This window comes from Delphinus delphis, chromosome 3 (assembly GCF_949987515.2).
Source record: "Delphinus delphis chromosome 3, mDelDel1.2, whole genome shotgun sequence".
Taxonomy (NCBI): Eukaryota; Metazoa; Chordata; class Mammalia; order Artiodactyla; family Delphinidae; genus Delphinus; species Delphinus delphis.
Window position 1 is genome coordinate 58,505,894 of NC_082685.1, and position 16,340 is coordinate 58,522,233.

A 16,340-nucleotide genomic window follows, 5' to 3' on the forward strand; every position below is an offset into this window, starting at 1 on the left:
CCCTTAATTTTAAGAAATGAGATTTGTTTCTATCCTAACCCTTACCTTTGAGAAGCATAATAGCCTACGATTTTAGTATTTTACAGTTTCTCCATGCTTTTCTTTCCTTTGTGCCCTGTAACTTTGCTGAGAAGTAGTTTGGGGATGATAGTTGGGAAAACCAAGGGCCTAGCCAAGCTTATACAGTTGTCTAATGATTCTCAATCTTGGGTTTTTGATACTCCAGGCTGTCATCCTGGGGTTTGAAGAAAATGTGAAATTACTATTTTTTAATGATATGAATTTTTCTTTTAAATTCACTTGATTAAAAAAAAATATATGCCGTGTGACGCTTTTCCCTTTGATTTCTAAAAGTAGAGGATATTGCCTAATAGAACAGGTAATAATAGGGTACCAAAACTTCCAAAACAATGTGTTAACTTTTTAAGGAAAAAGATCTTATAGACAAAACACCCTTTTAAAGGCTCACTTTTTTTTTTTTTTTTTTTTTTTTGTGGTACGCGGGCCTCTCACTGTTGTGGCCTCTCCCGTTGCGGAGCACAGACTCCGGACACGCAGGCTCAGTGGCCATGGCTCATGGGCCCAGCCACGCTGCGGTATGTGGAATCTTCCCGGACTGGGGCACGAACTCGTGTCCCCTGCATCGGCAGGCGGACTCTCAACCACTGCGCCACCAGGGAAGCCCTCACTTGTTGTTTTATACTTTAAATTGGGTCGAATGATTATATTACTTCCTCTGCAAAGTTTAGCCAGTAAATGCACTAAACGCTCATCAGATTCCTGGTGTGTACAAAGCACTACACTGGATGCCTAAGAAATTCAAAGATGACTCTTTCCCTCAATCTTGTAAAAGTTTTGAAACCTTTACAACTAACCACAGCATATGATGTAATATTATGAGTGCCTGAAGCTAATCTAAAGTGTTATAGGAAATCAAGAAGATATCCCTTTAAGTTGTAGTGGTTTAGAAAGGCTTCTTGGAAGGGGAGATACTGGAGCCAAGTCTTGAAGGATGCATGTATTAAGATGAGAGTAAGAGAGAGAGATGGAGAGAGAGAAATATTAACAGATGGAGGGAATAGTATGATAATGGGCTCAGGAGGAAGAATATTCAGGGTGTATTTGGTAATTTATGGGAGTGGAGGGAAGTTATAAAAGATGCATAGTGGGAAGTAGTGGGAAATAGGGAGAAGAAATGAATTAGAAGTTGTGAACAAGTTTGTACACCCTGACAAATACTGTTAGAAAGATTCTTCCAACAGTTGGCTCTTTGTATGCCTATCAATGTTTCTTTCCCATTCCTGTCCCACACTAAATAAAACAAAAGAATAAACAGTTAATTCTTTCATTCAGCAAATATTTGTTGAGTACTTGCTCTGTCCCAGGTGTTATGTTAGGAGCATAAGCTATAAAGATAAACTAGACACAGTCCTGCCCTCAAGGAGCTCACAGTCTGGTGGGGAAGACCAACTCTTGGTTAAAAAGGGAGTACATACAAAGTGCTCATTATATTTGAAATGGGGCCACCTTGAAAAAGAATGATCTTGGCTGCCCTGGGCTAATCGCCTGAGCTCTGTTTTTAGCCCTTGGGAGCAACCTCAGGATGTGTGGCATACCAGAAGAACAGCTGCATACTATATTCTGAAAATGATGAAAGTGACGCCTCTGTTTTTCCAGACCCAGAGCAATGACTCTGAGGAGAGCCAAGCTCTTTCTCTCCTGGCTTGTGCTGGTGGGCACATTGTTGCAAAGATTTTAGAGGGGAAGTTTCACATTTTCCTACCTTTGTCCTAAAGAAAGGCGATATGGAGAAGGAAGGGATAAGGGAGTAATAAAGTATAGAGTCCTTTCATCTATAGTATTTCTTAATGTAGCAAGAGATGGTAATAATAATGATAGATAATATTTATTGAGTGCTTACTTTGTGCCAAGCACTATGATGAGGGCTTTAACATACAGTACCCAATTTAACTCACACAGTAGTCATGAAAACCAGCTACTGTTTTCATCACTCTTTACAGATAAGGAAACAGGCTTAAAAAGATTAAGTAACTTTCCTGTGTCACATAGCTCATAAGTGGATATAATGGAAAATATATTGGAATGGGCTTTATATTTCATATTTTATAGAGAAAGCTAAAGCCTAGAGAGAAGTGGTTGGTCCATAGGTGCAGAGCAGAATGACGTCAGAGCCAGATTTAGAACTCATGTCTCAATTTTATGATCCTTAAAACAATTGTAATTCTTTTGTAATAGAAAATTTTAAACACATATATTACTCAGCTTCTTCAGTTACCTATTCATGATCAATGTTATTTCATCTGTACTTCCACTCACCTGCCCTCTACCATATTAATGTGAAGCAAATACTAAACATTATTTCATCTGTAAATATACCAGAATGTTTCTCTAAAAGATGAGTCATTTAAAAAGCATAATCATAATACCATAATCTATATTTAATAATTTAGGTGAACCAAAATTAATAATAACTTCTTAACACCATCAATTATCTAGTCTGAGTTCACATTTCCAGTTGTCTCAAAAGTGTTATAATTTTTTCTTACAGTTTGCTTGAATCAGGATCCAAGTAAGGTCTACACATTACAGTAGATGGATGTATCTTTTAAGTCTCTTTTAATCTACAGCTTTGCCTCACCTTTTAAATTTTCTTGTAATTTAAATTGTTGAAAAAACTGTCCTATAGAGCTTCCTGCAATTTTTATTTTGTTGATTGTATCCCTGTAGTTTGTGCAGTTTAAGATGTTCCTTTGTCTTCTGTATTTCCTGTAAATTGGTAGTTGGATCTAGAGGCTTGATCACATTCAGGTTTGTTACATACCTTTTTGCAAAACTATAGATGACATTGTATCATTAGGAAGCACATAATGTCTAGTTATCTCTCTTTTTGTGATGTTAGGAATCATTGATGCTTAATGCCTAGATACATTAATTTATTGGAGCTTGTGAGGCCTTCCATTTCCAGCAATGATGAGTATCAAGAAGAGAATTTACCCTCTCACTCTAAACAACTAAAAGACCCAACCGGATACAGAAAAGAATAGTTTTCAGACATTGGACAACAGGCATCACAGGACTGTGATCTGTAAAGGAAGGGAAATGACATAATGTCTGGCATCCAGTGAAAAATTACTGGACGTGCAAAGAAACACGATCATACAGTCAAAATATAAAATTTAATTAATAGAAACAGAATCCTGAAATGAGAGATCATAGAATTAGTAGACAAGATATTAAAAGAGCTACTATGAATATGCTTCACTTGTTCAAGAAGTAGAGGAAAATATGAGTATAACAAGGAGAGGAAATGGAAGATATAAAAAAAGACACAAGTCTAGAGATGAAAAATACAGTATTTGAGATGAAAAGTACATTGCATGGGATTAATAGCAGATTCGACACAGTAGAAGAAAAGGTTAGATACTTGAAGACATAACAATAGAAACTATCCAAAATAAAGCACAGAGAAAAAAGCCTGAAAAAAAAACCCAAAAAACATTAGTGAACTGTGAGACAATATCAAGTGGTCTAACATACATATAATTGGAATTAGAGAAGGGCAGGGACACCAGAAACATATTTGAAAAAATGATGGCTGAAAAATTGCCAAGCACCTTAAGAGGACCTGGAGACCTCTGATTCTGTTGTAATGAAAGACAAGACTGCTTCTCTGCAGATAAAGTGATGGTTTCATGATGAGCAGGCAGAAAGCTATAATTTAGACTAAGCCTTTTAGACTATATGGTGATCTTCTGTATAACATAATGTGTTGTCTTCCTCTTAGGGTCATCCTGGAAAAAGTTACTTGTCTTTTGTCTTCTTTCTATTGTTGAATCTCCTATCCACTCTTAAAGGGACTCCTTCCCCTCCTCCACTGAAGACTCCCAAAGTGCCCCTGGTTACCCAAGGAAGGCCTGCACCTGTTTCCTAAGCATCCACCTGGGCTCCAGACTCCATCTATTCATCTGTGCAGCCATCTCAGCCTTCCCTAATGAAATTTTGATCCACTTTGGTCCTGTCAGCCCATCTTTTTATTTTATTTTATTAAATTTTTTTTTCTTTTTTAACTTTCTATTTTATATTGGAGTATAGTTGATTAACAATGTTGTGATAGTTTCAGGTGTACAGCTGAGTGATTCAGTAATACATGTTTCTATTCTTTTTCAAATTCTTTTCCCATTTAAGTTGTTACATAATATTGAGCAGAGTTGCCTGTGCTGTACAGTAGGTCCTTGTTGGTTATACATTTTAAAGATAGTAGTGTGTACATGTCAATCCCAAACTCCCTAACTATCCCTTCTGTCCACCCTTCCCCCCTGGTAACCATACGTTTGTTCTCTAAGTCTGTGAGTCTGTTTCTGTTTTGTAACTAAGTTCATTTGTATCATTTCTTTTTAGATTCTGATTGTAAGTGATATCATAGGATATTTCTCTTTCTCTGACTTACTTCACTGAGTATGACAATCTCTAGGTCCATTGTGTTGCTGCAAATGGCATTATTTCATTCTTTTTTTTTTTTTTAAAGAAGATGTTGGGGATAGGAGTTTATTAATTAATTTATTTACTTTTGCTGTGTTGGTTCTTCATTTCTGTGTGAGGGCTTTCTCTAGTTGTGGTAAGCAGGGACCACTCTTCATCATGGTGTGCGGGCCTCTCACTATCACGGCCTCTCTTGTTGCGGAACACAGGCTCCAGACACACAGGCTCTGTAGTTGTAGCTCACAGGCCTAGTTGCTCTGCAGCATGTGGGATCCTCCCAGACCAGGGCTCGAACCCGTGTCCCCTGCATTAGCAGGCAGATTCTCAACCACTGCGCCACCAGGGAAGCCCTATTTCATTCTTTTTAATGGCAGAGTAATATTCCATTGTATATATGTACCACATCTTCTTAATCCATTCCTCTGTTGATGGACATTTAGGTTGCTTCCATGTCTTGGCTATTGTAAACAGTGCTACAGTGAACATTGGGGTGCATGTATACTTTCGGACCATGTTTTTCTCTGGATCTATGCCCAGGAGTGGGGTTGCAGGATCATATGGTAGCTCTATTTTTAGTTTTTTAAGGAACCTCCATACTGTTCTCCATAGTGGCTGCACCAATTTACATTCCCACCAACAGTGTAGGAGGGTTCCCATCTCTCCACACCCTCTCCAGCATTTTATCGTTTGTGGAATTTTTGATAATGGCCATTTTGACTATTGTGAGGTGGTATCTCATTGTAGTTTTGATTTGCATTTCTCTGATAACTAGCAATGTTGAACATCTTTTCATGTGCCTACTGGCCATCTGTATGTCTTCTTTGGAGAAATGTCTATTTAGGTCTTCTGCTTATTTTTTGATTGGGTTGTTTGTTTTGATATTAAGCTGCATGAGCTGTTTGTAAATTTTGGAGACTAATCTCTTGTCAGTCACATCATTTGCAAATATTTTCTCCCAATCTGTGGCTTGTCTTTTCGTTTTGTTTATGGTTTCCTTTGCTGTGCAAAAGCTTTTGAGTTTAATTAGGTCCCATTTGTTTATTTTTCTCTTTATTTCCATTACTTTGGGAGATGGATTGAAAAAAATATTGCTGCAATTTATGTCAGAGAGTGTTCTGCCTATGTTTTCCTCTAAGAGTTTTATAGTGTCTGGTATCACACTTAGGTCTTTAATCCTAATTATTTTTGTGTATGGTGTTAAAGAATGTTCTAATTTCATTTTTTTACACGTAGCTGTCCAGTTTTCCTAGCACCATTTGTTGAAGACTGTCTTTCCACCATTGTATAGTCTGGCCTCTTTTGTTGTAGATTAATTGACTGTAGGTGCATGGGTTTATTTCTGAGCTTTCTATCCTGTTCCATTGATCTATATTTCTGTTTTTGTGCCAGTACCATACTGTTTTGATGAATATAGCTTTGCAGTATAGTCTGAAGTCAGGGCACCTGATTCCTCCAGCTCTGTGTTTCTTTCTCAAGATTGCTTTTGACTATTTTGTGTCTCCATACAAATTTGAAGATTTTTTATTCTGGTTCTGTGAAAAATGCCATTGATAATTTGATAGGGATTGCATTGAATCTGTAGATTGCTTTGGGTATTATAGTCATTTTCACAATACCGATTCTTCCCATCCAAGAACATGGTATATCTCTCCATCTGTTTGTGTCATCTTTGATTTCTTTCATCAGCGTCTTACAGTTTTCGGAGTACAGGTCTTTTGTCTCCTCAGGTAAATTTATTCCTAGGTATTTTATTCTTTTTGTTGCAATGGTGAATGGGATTGTTTCCTTAATTTCTCTTTCTGCCCTTCCATTGTTAGTGTATAGGAGTGAAAGAGATTTCTTTGAATTAATTTTGTAACCTGCAACTTTATCAAATTCATTGATGAGCTCTAGTAGTTTTCTAGTAGCATCTTTAGGATTTTCTAGGTATAGCATCATGTCATCTGCAAGCAGTGACAGTTTAACTTCTTTTCCAATTTGTATTCCTTTTTTTTTTTTTAACATCTTTATTGGGGTATAATTGCTTTACAATGGTGTGTTAGTTTCTGCTTTATAACAAAGTGAATCAGTCATACATAAACATATGTTCCCATATGTCTTCCCTCTTGCCTTTCCCTCCCTCCCACCCTCCCTATCCCACCCCTCCAGGCTGTCACAAAGCACCGAGCCAATATCCCTGTGCCATGCGGCTGCTTCCCACTAGCTATCTACCTTACTACGTTTGTTAGTGTGTATATGCCCATGACTCTCTCTCGCCCTGTCACAGCTCACCCTTCCCCCTCCCCATAACCTCAAGTCCGTTCTCTAGGAGGTCTGCGTCTTTATTCCTGCTTTACCCGTAGGTTCTTCATGACATTTTTTTTCTTAAATTCCATATATATGTGTTAGCATACAGTATTTGTCTTTTTCTTTCTGACTTACTTTACTCTGTATGACAGACTCTAGGTCTATCCACCTCATTACAAATAGCTCAATTTCGTTTCTTTTTATGGCTGAGTAATATTCCATTGTATATATGTGCCACATCTTCTTTATCTGTTCATCCGATGATGGGCACTTAGGTTGTTTCCATCTCCGGGCTATTGTAAATAGAGCTGCAATGAACATTTTGGTACATGACTCTTTTTGAATTTTGGTTTTCTCAGGGTATATATGCCCAGTAGTGGGATTGCTGGGTTTCTTTTTCTTCTCTGATTGTCATAGCTAGGACTTCCAAAACTACGTTGAATAAAAGGGGTGAGGGTGGACATCCTTGTCTTGTTCCTGGTTCTAAAGGAAATGCTTTCAGCTTGTCACTGTTGAGTATGATGTTAACTGTAGGTCTGTCATATATGGCCTTTATTATGTTGAGGTATATTCCCTCTATGCCCACTTTCTGGAGAGTTTTTATCATAAATGGGTCCTGAATTTTGTCATAAGCTTTTTCTGCATCTGTTGAGATGATCATATGGTTTTTATTCTTCAGTTTGTTGATGTGGTGTATCACACTGATGGATTTGCGGATATTGAAAAATCCTTGTATCCCTGGGATAAATCCCACTTGACCGTGGTGTATGATCCTTTTAATGTATTGTTGGATTCAGATTGCCAGTATTTTGTTGAGGATTTTTGTGTCTATGTTCATTGGTGATATTGGCCTATAATTTTCTTTTTTTGTGGTATCTTTGTCTGGTTTGGGTATCAGGGTGATGGTGGCCTCATAGAATGAGTTTGAAAGTTTTCCTTCCTCTGCCATTTTTTGGAACAGTTTCAGAAGGATAGGTGTTAGCTCTTCTCTAAATGTTTGATAGAATTCACCTGTGAAGCCATCATGTCCTGGTGGAAGATTTTTAATCATAGTTTCAATTTCAGTGCTTGTGATTGGTCTGTTCATATTTTCTATTTCTTCCTGGTTCAGTCTTGGGAGATTGTACCTTTCTAAGGATTTGTCCATTTCTTCCAGATTGCCCATTTTATTGGCATATAGTTGTTTGTAGTAGTCTCTTATGATCCTTTGTATTTCTGTGGTGTCATTTGTCACTTCTCCTTTTTCATTTCTAATTTTATTGATTCGAGTCTTCTCCCTTTTTTTCTTGATGAGTCTGGCTAAAAGTTTATCAATTTTGTTTATCTTTTCAAAGAACCAGCTTTTAGTTTCATTGATCTTTGCTCTTGTTTTCTTTGTCTCTATTTCATTTATTTCTGTTCTGATCTTTATGAGTTCTTTCCTTCTACTAACTCTAGGTTTTGTTTGCTCTTCTTTCTCTAGTTGCTTTAGGTGTAAGTTTAGGTTGTTTGAGATTTTTCTTGTTTCCTGAGGTAAGACTGTATCGCTATAAAATTTCCTGTTAGAACTGCTTTTGCTGCATCCCATAGGTTTTGGATTGTTGGGCTTTCATTTTCATTTGTCTCTAGGTGTTTTTTTTAATATTTATTTATTTGCACCAGGTCTTAGTTGCGGCAGCCTGGCTCCTTAGTTACGGCTTGCTGGCTCCTTAGTTGTGGCTCACTGGCTTCTTAGTTGCAGCACGTAGGCTCCTTATTTGTGGCATGTGAATTCTTAGTTGCAGCATGCATTTGGGATCTAGTTCCCTGACCAGGGATCAAACCCAGGCCCCCTGCATGGGGGAGTGTGGAGTCTTATCCACTGTGCCACAAGGGAAGTCCCTGTCTCTAGGTATTTTTTGATTCCCTCTTTGATTTCTTAAGTAATCCACTGGTTGTTTAGTAGCATATTGTTTAGCCTCCATGTGTTTCTGTTTTTTACTGTTTTTTTTTTGTAGTTTATTTCTAATCTTATAGTGTTGTGGTTAGAAAAGATTCTTAATATGATTTCAATTTTCTTAAATATACAGAGGCACACTTTGTGGCCCAGCATGTGGTCAGTCCTGGAGAATATTCCATGTGCATTTGAGAAGAATGTGTATTCTGCTTTTGGATGAAATACTCTATAAATATCAATTAAGTCCATCTGCTTTAATGTGTCATTTCAGGCCTGTGTTTCCTTATTGATTTTCTATCTGGATGATCTGTCCATTCATGAAAGTGAGGTGTTAAAGTCGCCACTATTATTATGTTACTGTTGATTTCTCCCTTTATGGCTGTTAGTATTTGCCTTATATATTGAGGTGTACGTTGGGTACATAGATATTTACAATTGTTATATCTTCTTCTTGGATTGATCCCTTGATCATTATGTAGTTTCCTTCTTTGTATAACAGTCTTTATTTTAAAGTCTATTTTGTCTGATATGAGTATTGCTATTCCAGCTTTCTTTTGATTTCCATTTGCATGGAATACCTTTTTCCATCCCCTCACTTCCAGTCTGTATGTGTCCCTAGGTCGGAACTGGGTCTCTCTTTTTTTTTTTTTTGCGGTACGCGGGCCTCTCACTGCTGTGGCCTCTCCCATTGCGGAGCACAGGCTCCGGATGCTCAGGCTCAGCGGCCATGGCTCACGGGCCTAGCTGCTCCGCTGCATGTGGGATCTTCCTGGACCGGGGCACGAACCCGTGTCCCCTGCATCAGCAGGTGGACTCTCAACCACTGCGCCACCAGGGAAGCCCGGAACTGGGTCTCTTGTAGGCAGCATATATACAGGTCTTGTTTTTGTATCCATTCAGCCAGTCTGTGTCTTTTGGTTGGAGCATTTAATACATTTACTTTTAAGGTAATTATTGATATGAATGTTCCTATTGCCATTTTCTTAATTGTTTGGGGTTTGTTTTTGTAGATCTTTTTCTTCTCTTCCTCTTTTGTTGTCTTCTCTTGTGGTTTGATGACCATCTTTATTGCTGAGGTTGGCTTGCTTTTTCTTTTTTGTGTGTGTATCTATTGTAGTTTTTGGGCTTGCTGTTCCCGTGAGGTTTTGCTATAGCAGTCTATATGTGTACAAGGTTGTTTTAAGTTGCTGGTCTCTTCCCCACATAGGGGAGTTCCTTTAGCATTTGTTGCAAAGCTGTTCTGGTGGTGCTAAATTCTCTTAGCTTTTGCTTTTCTGTAAAGCTTTTGATTTCTCCAGCAAATTTGAATGAGAGCCTTGCTGGGTAGAATATTCTTGGTTCTAGGTTCTTCCCTTTCATCACTTTAAATATATCATGCCACTTCCTTCTGGCCTGCAGAGTTTCTGCTGAGAAATCAGCTGATAACCTTATGGGAGTTCCCTTGTATATTGTTTGTCATTTTTCCTTTGTTGCTTTTAATAATTTTTCTTTGTCTTTAATTTTTGTCAATTTGATTACTATGTGTCTTGGCGCGTTCTTCCTTGGGTTTATCCTGCCTGGGACTCTTTGCACTTCCTGGACTTGAGTGACTGTTTCCTTTCCCATTTTAGGGAAGTTTTCTGCCATTATCTCTTCAAATATTTTCTCAGGTCCTTTCTCTCTCTCTTCTCCTTCTGAGACCCCTATACTGCAAATGTTGGTGTGTTTAATTGTTGTCCCAGAGGTCTCTTAGGCTGTCTTCATTTCTTTTCATTCATTTTTCTTTTTTTTTTTTGCGGTACGCGGGCCTCTCACTGTTGTGGCCTCTCCCGTTGCGGAGCACAAGTTCCAGATGCGCAGGCTCAGCGGCCATGGTGCATGGGCCCAGCCACTCTGCGGCATGTGGGATCTTCGCGGACTGGGGCACAAACCTGTGTCCCCTGCATCGGCAGGCAGACTCTCAACCACTGCGCCACCAGGGAAGCCCCATTCTTTTTTCTTAATTCTATTCTGTGGCAGTGATTTCCACCATTCTGTCTTCCACGTCACTTATCCTTTCTTCTGCCTCAGTTATTCTGCTATTGATTCCTTCTAGTGTAGTTTTCATTTCAGTTATTGTATTATTCATCTCTTTTTGTTTGTTCTTTAGCTCTTCTAGGTCTTTGCAACTTCCCGACACCTGCCTTCATTCTTTCTCTGAGATCCTGGATCATCTTCACTGTCATTATTCTGAATTCTTTTTCTGAAGATTGCCTATCTCCAGGCAATCTGTTTTTCTGGGGTTTTATCTTGTTCCTTCACCTGGGACACAATCCTTTGCCGTTTCATTTTGTTTGACTCTCTGTGATTGTGGTTTTTGTTCCACAGCCTTCAGGATTTTAATTCTTCTTGCTTCTGCTGTCTATACTGTGGTGGATGATGCTGTCAGCCCATCTTAAGGCTAATGTTTGATATTCAATATAGTGGGTTCCAGTGGTTTAGTGTACAACATTAATAGGTTAATATTCACATTTAAAAGGCCATTCGGAAGTATGCTTTAAATTCTACTTATTGGAGACTTCCCTGGTGGTACAGGGGTTAAGACTCTGAGTTCCCAATGCAGGGGGCCCAGGTTCAATCCCTGGTCAGGGAACTAGATCCCACATGCATTCTGCAACCAAGAGTTTGCATGCCACGACTAAGGAGTCCATATGCCACAACTAAGGAGCCCGCAAGCTGCAAGGAGCCTGCAAGCCGCAACTAAGGAGCCCGCCTGCTGCAACTAAGACCTGGTGCAAATAAATAAATACTAAAAAAAAAATAAATCCTACTTATTTAAGATCCAGTTCAAATATAATCTTATTTATTCAACAGTAATTTCTCTAGTGGTACCATGAGTCATGTATTGTGCTTAGGTGCTAGTGCATAATGAATAAGACTCAGTTGCTACCCTCTGAAGCCTCACAGACTTAAGACAGACATAAACAAATACAAGTTGACGTCACATAAACACAGTCATGTAGGAATGAACAAAGGTTCTGAACTCAGTGAGGGACAGCTAGCAGGACCTGGCACTGAAGAAAATACACTTTTGTGATGGCTCTAAAAGAGAAATAGGGGTAAAACAGTCTGAGAATATGAAGAGAATCTCAGGCAAAGAAAAGATCAGAGGCACAGAGATAACTAACAATATTGATTGCTATTTACTATGTTTTTACCGTGCATCTAGCACAAAGCTAGGTGCTTTGCATACGTGACATCAGTTGACTCTTACAAAAACCTTTTAAAATGAGTATTACTGTAATCTCCACTTTGCAGATCAGGAAACTGTGGCTTGGGGAAATTCCAGCCTTGCCCAAGGTTGTATAATGTGTCAGAGCTGGGATTAGAACCAAGATCTATCTGATTCCAAAGCCTAAACTCTTAATCCTTAAATTACTGAAGAAAATTTATGTTTGGAATATGGTAGGGTAAGAACAAAGTAGTAGCTGGAGAGAAGGCAGAGAAGGTTTGTAAAGGCCAGACTGCAAAGTGTTTTGTGTTCTATATCTGTGAAATAATTCTTTATCCACTTATTGCCCCCAATCCCCTAACACCCAAAGCAGAAGGAATCTTATTTTTCCCTCCTAACCCCCGAGTACTTAATATATATATCTCACATGCATTTGTAATTATGTTCTTTCCGTATTTCCCTCTGTTCACCACTAGGCAACAAAATCTCAATCAAAGGGATTATAACAGTGCCCTACTCATTTGGTGAATGTGCTCTACTCACTTAGGGAATGAATGAATGAATGAACCAGAAGGAATGTGCCTATGGTGGTGGAAGGTTTAGGCACTGGGCTTTGTAATTCCATATCAAAGAAGTTATGGTTGCCTTGGAGTAATTGGACACTCAGATTAATTTTAGGCCATTCCTATATGCCAGTTGGTAAATCATGTAACCCCAGCATTGCCCCTTTTGTTTCAGTGAGCATGACATCATTATGAGACAAGCCAATTGGGCTTCCCATGAAAACTTATAAGAAGATTTTGGCTGAGTCACAAATCTTATGAGCTCTAACCCAGGGACATAGCAGTGCTCCCAGTAGTTCTTGCTGATTTCTGGATGTTGTGGCTCCTGTGCCTGGGATCTGTTTGGTGTTCAGCATTTAGCTATAAGTCCTGAGCCCTGATGTATAGGCTGGGGTTGGGGAGCAGAGGGAGGGAGGCCAGCTGGAGTGGCTAGAGATGTTAACCAAGAATGTGCAAACCAGGAAGGAAGGCAGGAATCCAGGCTTATTTGAATGTCTTTTTCTATAGACATGCAGCCTGACTGTAGCCTGTGACCAGTTGTGTCTGCACAAGAAATTGAGTTTTCCTTTTCCCAAGCTTCCCTCTCTCAAATTCCTAGGCCTAGAGCATACCTAAACCTGTTTCATCCCCACTCCTACATAGTAGTGAATGAACTGCCTCATTTAGAGTCAGGATGTGTGTTCAAGTCCTGACTGCCAGCTACTGTGACGGTAGGTAAATCACATAGTCTGTTGGTAAAATGGTGTTATTAACTCCTTCCTGCCACTCAACATAGTTGCTGAGAGAATGAAACGAGATCATAGGGTTGGAAGTGTTTTGTGAGTAATCAAGCTCTGTGTAATTGTTAAGGGAGAAAGAAGATGTGGTTTCTTGAGGGTATTTTAGACTTGGGGGCACCCAGATTGAGTAAACCCTTCCTTCTAAGCTGTCCAATGTGCCACAAGGTGGCAGCAGGAGCCTATCTTTGCTCCTGTCTTTAGCACAGGGAAAAACATACGAAAGGGATTCGATGCTGCTTTGCTCTTTCCTGCAAAGTTGAAGAAGATTTATTCCTTTACCACTGCCTACATTCCTCCACCAAATCCTTCAAGTCCATGTTAAATAATTTCTCAAAGGACTCACATTCTGTTTTTTTTTTTTGGCAGTGCCATGCAGCTTACAGGTGACCAGGGATAGAACCTGTGCCTCCTGTAGTGGAAGCGCAGAGTCCTAACCACTGGACCATCGGGGAATTCCCAGGACTTGCATTTTTTTTTTTTTTTAAGAGCATGGATTATTATTTTATTGTACACTTTATAAAAAGTCCAAACACACACATACCGCCCCCCCCATTAGGGAGGGGGGTCACATCTTTCTTAATGTAGATCTGGCCACCTTCTAAATTAGGCCTTGTTACTTGTTCTTATACCCTTAAGATGCTTCTCTCCCCTACTACAAAAATGGAGCTGCAAAGGGTGTATATAAAGATATGAGATTCTTCTTGCTCTTGTTATAGTACAAACAACTCAAGGTGATTAAAGAACCAGGAGAGTAAGAAAGGGAAAATTACCTAATGAAGAGATAGAATGTCTCTTACCTGTAACAAGCGGCTGACTTATCTGTTATAATCGGCACCTACCGTAAAGTAACCGGTTTGTAGGAGCATGGGTACATGGAACAGTGAGGCAGCATGTGCCAGGTCACTCCTTACAGACTCCAGAAGGCATGAGATTCCCGCACCCTTTCTTAATTACGAAAGACAAATTAGAGGAGAACCCAGTACTTAGATTCTACCCATTCTGAGGTATTAAATGCATAAAGATTAGTTGTGTCCAAGTAGCATGCAATAGAAATATTTTTAAACCAACATGGGTAAGTGTTAAGATCTTTAGAAATCAAAATATTTATTCACATAATTTTAAATTAAAGTCAAAGGTAATCTTCTGTGGTAATGATCTGAGTGCAAATGATGCTGGCTTTCTTCACATTCATATCCTTTGTTCAGTTGTTCTTGAACAAGTCAATGCAGCTCTGCAGGAAGGAGATGTTGTTCCTGGCATGCTTTATTTCCAGTTCAGACATTTCAATCAGATTCTTCCTAAATGCTGCCACTCTCTTTTGTTTGAAATTGATTAGCTCTTCTTTTGCAGATTCAGAAAGCTGTTCAAATTTCTGGCAGTATTCCTGCTGGTATGCCTCAGCCAGCTTGACGTCTTTGCTTTTTAACCAGGCCTTATCCAGCACCTTGTTTGAATTCTCATAGTCAATGAGGGCTTCGGTGCGTCTATATAAGAGATCCTTAGCAGCCTCTATGTTGAGCATGTAGTATCGGAGGAGCTCTGTCAGCTTTAAGTCTTCATCTGAGGAGACTCGACTCTCTACCTTCCTAAGTTTTTCAGATAGCTCAGCCACCTTCAGTAGGTACTTTCTGATGACCGTGGGCTCTTCTAAAGCCAGGCTATGCAAGCAGGCTGCGGTGAGGATGTAACCGTCTGCTACATTTTTATTAGCGCTGGTCATTCTGTCAGCCTTTGCAAAGGAACCCTTGATCCTATCATAATAGTTACTGAGGAAATACCTCTCTTGTTCAAAGAAGTCATCTACCTCCATAACTCCTGAAAAAAGGACTTCATCAGTGCTTTCAACACACTTTTGAAAAAGCCACCAAACATCTCTTTGGTATTTTTCTGCCTAACACTTAGATCTTGATCATATTCCAGGAAAATGTGAAAGTTGCAATCATTACTGAGAACAGGGTGAGAGGAGAGCCGCTGAAGAGAGACTTCACGGGAGGACACAGTCTTCTTGAAGACCATGAGATACTCAGCTTCCAGCTCTTGCTTCATCTTGGCAAATTCTTCTTTGGTCATAAACCCTTCACCCTCTCCCAGTTTCTGCATCTTCTCTCAAGGGCCATTGAAGTCAGGCTTTGCAGGTGCGGGCGGAATAATAAGCCCAGCGTAGTCTGTAGTTTCAATAAGAGTGTCATGTAGCCACACAAAATCTTCATGTTGCCTTGTAACAGAAAACTCTGGGCTCTGAAACGTGGGCAGCGTGGTCTTGGTGTGTACTGTAAATTTGACTTTATCTCTCTCACTGAGTGCATAAGATATGTCAGTCTGAAGCAAGGGATCAACATTCAGGTCCACTGATACAGATCTCAGCTTGCTGTGTTCCTCCTCCTGCTGCTGCAGCAACTTGGGAACTGTGGCCATGGCGACGCGGGCCTCGAGCGTGACTGCCTGGCCTGGCTCCGAGCCACACTGAAGCCGACTGCAGGCTGCCATGGGGACGCGGTGCCCCTGACATTCTCCCAGCGAGGCGCGTCTCAAGAAAGCAGGACTTGTATTCTTTTTTTTTTTTGCGGTATGCGGGCCTCTCACTGTTGTGGTCTCTCCCGTTGCGGAGTACAGGCTCCGGACGCGCAGGCTCAGCGGCCATGGCTCACGGGCCCAGCCGCTCGGCGGCATGTGGGATCTTCCCGGACCGGGGCACGAACCCGTGTCCCCTGCATCGGCAGGTGGACTCTCAACCACTGCGCCACCAGGGAAGCACAGGACTTGCATTCTTAAATCAGAATCTCAGGGCACTTTCCTTCCCTGTTGAAGTTAAACCAGCCCTGGTGGGTTTCAGTTAATGGTTGCAAATCTGTTTCTGTTAATGGTTGCAAAGCTGGGCTTTGGACTTTCATACAACTGTTCCCCCCTGGGATTGCACCGCTATAGACTCCAAACTCACTTTAATTTTCATCCTTGAATCAGAGCTCTAGTGAACCTGGAAAACCATCTAATCCAGTGCCTCATCTTGTAGAAGAGGAAACTGAGGCGCAGAGAAGGGAAATAGTTTGTCCAAGATGAAGCAATCAGTTTATTCAAGAGTAAAGACTTCAATCCCAGTTTCTTCCTGT

At 40.0% G+C, this 16,340-nt stretch overlaps 1 pseudogene; it reads right to left on the minus strand.

The window, feature by feature from the left end:
- Positions 1–14,434: 14,434 nt before the first annotated feature.
- LOC132422079 (sorting nexin-5 pseudogene) lies at positions 14,435–15,660 on the minus strand (annotated as a pseudogene).
- Positions 15,661–16,340: the final 680 nt, after the last annotated feature.